The following is a 3,843-nucleotide window of genomic DNA, read 5'->3' as shown; positions in this document are numbered from 1 at the left end:
TAGCCACGTCTTATACATGCTAGGGAAGTGATCCAACCATGGCTATAAGCCTTGGGGCAGCCAAGATCAGATTCATTTCCCCTTTGACAGCAAAACAAATTTTTCGAAGACTCAAGTGGCAAGAATGGAAAGTTGCTGTCATTTTCGGTTTCCATCATGCATGGGGCTGAACTAATGGATCAAAAAGGCACTAAACCACTCTAGTACATGTCTAGGAGCCGCCTTGGGAGCCTGGAATCGAACCATCCACCTGTACTCACAAAAACAAGCAAACCGTGAAGCATAGAGTGAAGGCAACAAAAATCTGCACTACCTTTTTGAAAATGATTCATCAATATTTCGGTTTTTACATGAAAGGATGATCATGAAACATGAAAATGATGATAGTATGACTTGATTGAAGAGTCAAGGAATAATATATGCATGCCTGGTTTTGTTTGGAAAAGAAACGGATGAATAAGACGACTCGGCGAGGAGGAGTGGAGCGCTATGCTACCTTGGTTGCTACTCGATTATTTTCTCTTGTTAATGGCTAAGTGTCTCCCAATTTTTCCTCTCAAAATGACACTGAATTCTCTCAGATTTTTGGTGGATAGGGGAAGGGGAAGATAGTTAGGAGGGTGAGGAGAAATGGTAGCAATATAAGGGGAAATGCAAGACCAAGTCTATTTCTATTTGAAATTTGAATTTTTGTTTGCTATCAAATCTTCTTGGGGGGAATGAGGTGGCCGATTATTACATGCTAAACAAGGTTAGGTAAATGCTTATTAATTAATTAAATGATGCTAAAAAAATGAAGGGATTATCCTACTAATATAAAACAAGGAAAGGGTCAAAGGTTGAGTTGGCAAGGAAATTGATTACTCATCTAAGGTGGCCGAAAATTAAACAAATAAATGGAGGGGAAAATGTTGTCTAGTTGATAAATTTTAAACCTTTAAAGCCTTACCTATTCTTTGAATAATTTAGTGATTTAATCCCTTAATTATTGAACTTAAATGAATTTGGTTTCTACTCACCTCAAGTTGTATAAATAATTCCCTAAACCTCCTTATTAACTTAATTTAACTTACTTGCTAGCTAAATTAAATTCTGGAAATGTTTTCTGAATCTTAAATTTTATCTCTAAACTCCAACTCCTGTCCGGCCTCACTGAAATAACTGAAATGATAAAAAAATTAAACTACTACTTAAAATAATTAAATTTAGAAACTCATGCAATAAAAATAATTTTAATTTAAATACTAGAATTATGCATGGCTTATACGTAGTCTAAGTTAAGGGTTCTACAATCCTTCCCCCCTTAAAAGAAATTTCGTCCTCGAAATTAAGACTCACCGAATAACTCGGGGTACCGACTCCTCATCTCTGGCTCTGACTCCCACGTAGCTTCCTCCTCTGAATGGTTGAGCCACTTGACTTTGACTCGCCTAACCAGCTTGTTCCGAAGCTTCTTCTCCTGCCTGTCTAGGATCTGCACTGGCCTCTCCTCATAAGATAGGTTCGGAGTGAGCTGCAACGGCTCGAAGTTTAAGACATGCGAAGGATTCGCCATGTACTTCCTCAGCATAGAGACGTGAAAGACATTGTGTACTCCGGCCAGATTCGGCGGAAGAGCCACACGATAGGCTAGCGTCCCAACTCTGTCGAGGATCTCAAATGGTCCAATGAATCTCGGACTGAGCTTCCCTTTCTTTCCGAATCTCATGACACCCTTCATGGGTGCCACCTTCACGAAAACATGATCGCCCACAGCAAACTCTAACTCTCTCCTTCTCTGATCTGCATAGCTCTTCTGTCGACTCTGAGCAGTCCTCATTCTATCACGGATCCGGGCTACTACATCAACAGTCTGCTGTATAATCTCTGGACCCAACTCTGCTCTCTCTCCTACTTCATCCCAATGAACAGGAGATCTGCACTTGCGACCATATAGTGCTTCATACGGAGCCATTCCTATAGACGACTGAAAGCTGTTGTTATAGGTGAACTCTACCAATGGCAAGTTCGACTCCCAACTCCCTGAGAAGTCAATGACGCAAGCACGGAGAAGATCCTCCAAGATCTGAATAACTCGCTCTGACTGCCCATCTGTCTGCGGATGGAAAGCTGTGCTAAACAGCAACTTCGTACCCATGGTCGAATGCAAACTCTTCCAAAACGAGGAAGTAAATCGGGGATCTCTGTCAGACACGATAGAAACTGGAATGCCGTGAAGTCGGACTATCTCTCGGATATACAACTCCGCATACTGAACCATAGTGAAAGTCGTCTTAATAGGCAAGAAGTGCGCTGATTTGGTAAGACGATCTACAATCACCCAGATAGCATTCGATCCTCTGGCTGACTTCGGCAATCCTGTCACAAAATCCATGGTAACGTTCTCCCACTTCCACTCGGGAATAGGAAGAGGCTTGAGCAAACCTGCTGGTCTCTGATGCTCGGCCTTCACTAACTGGCAAGTCAGACACTCGGATACAAATCGTCTGATGTCTTTCTTCATCCCAGGCCACCAATACAATAGCTGTAGATCTTTGTACATCTTCGTACTCCCTGGATGAATAGAGTACGGCGACATATGGGCCTCTGATAAGATGTCTGCTCGGATAGAATCACTGCTAGGAACCCATATCCTGTCTCGGTATCTCAGTATACCGTCGCTGACTTAATACAAAACACTGCCCTTGGCCTCATCTCTCTGCTTCCACTTGGCCAACTGCTCATCTGCTGCCTGACCACTGCGAATACGGTCAAGAAGGGAAGACTGAATGGTCAAGGTAGATAGACGGGGAACTCTACCTCGAGGATAAGTCTCAAGATCAAACCTCTGCATCTCAAACTGAAGAGGTCTCGAAACTGCCAAATGAGCCATCACTGCAACTTTTCTGCTCAGTGCATCTGCAACTACATTAGCCTTACCCGGGTGGTAGCTAATGTCACAATCGTAGTCTTTCACAAGCTCCAACCAACGCCTCTGACGCATGTTCAGCTCCTTCTGCGTAAAGAAATACTTGAGGCTCTTGTGGTCGGTAAAGATCTGGCACTTCTCTCCATACAGATAGTGCCTCCAAATCTTCAAGGCAAAAACTACGGCGGCCAACTCTAAATCATGGGTAGGGTAGTTCTTCTCATGAGTTTTCAGCTGTCTAGAAGCATAAGCTATCACCTTCCCATGCTGCATCAATACGGCGCCAAGACCGAGCTTCGAAGCATCGGTATACAGAACAAACTCACCGGGCCCTGACGGCATGGCCAAAACTGGTGCTGAGATAAGAGCTTGCTTCAAAGTGTCGAAGCTCTTCTGACACTCCTCGCTCCAAACAAATTTCACATTCTTCTTTGTCAGTGCTGTGAGTGGAACTGCAATCGAGGAGAATCCCTTGATGAACTTCCGGTAATATCCTGCTAGGCCAAGAAAACTGCGGATCTCGGATGCATTCTGAGGCACTACCCAATCTCTGACTGCTGCAACTTTCGCTGGGTCCACCTCAATGCCACTGCTAGAAACAATGTGGCCTAAGAACGCCACCTTCTCCAACCAGAATTCGCATTTACTGAACTTTGCGAATAGTTTGTGCTTCTGCAATGTCTGCAACACTGTAGTCAGATGCCTGCTGTGATCCTCCCGATTCTTGGAGTAGACGAGGATGTCGTCTATGAATACTATCACGAACTGATCGAGGTACGGCTGAAATACGCGATTCATGAGATCCATGAAGATCGCTGGCGCATTCGTCAAACCGAACGGCATCACAAGGAACTCGTAGTGGCCATAACGAGTCCTGAAAGCTGTCTTCGAAACATCAGCATCTCTCACTCTCAACTGGTGATAACCGGAACGCA

The sequence above is a fragment of the Primulina huaijiensis genome, chromosome 4, assembly GCF_012295235.1.
Source record: "Primulina huaijiensis isolate GDHJ02 chromosome 4, ASM1229523v2, whole genome shotgun sequence".
NCBI lineage: Eukaryota > Viridiplantae > Streptophyta > Magnoliopsida > Lamiales > Gesneriaceae > Primulina > Primulina huaijiensis.
The sequence above is the reverse complement of the archived record's forward strand: the minus strand, read 5'-3'. Positions refer to the sequence as shown.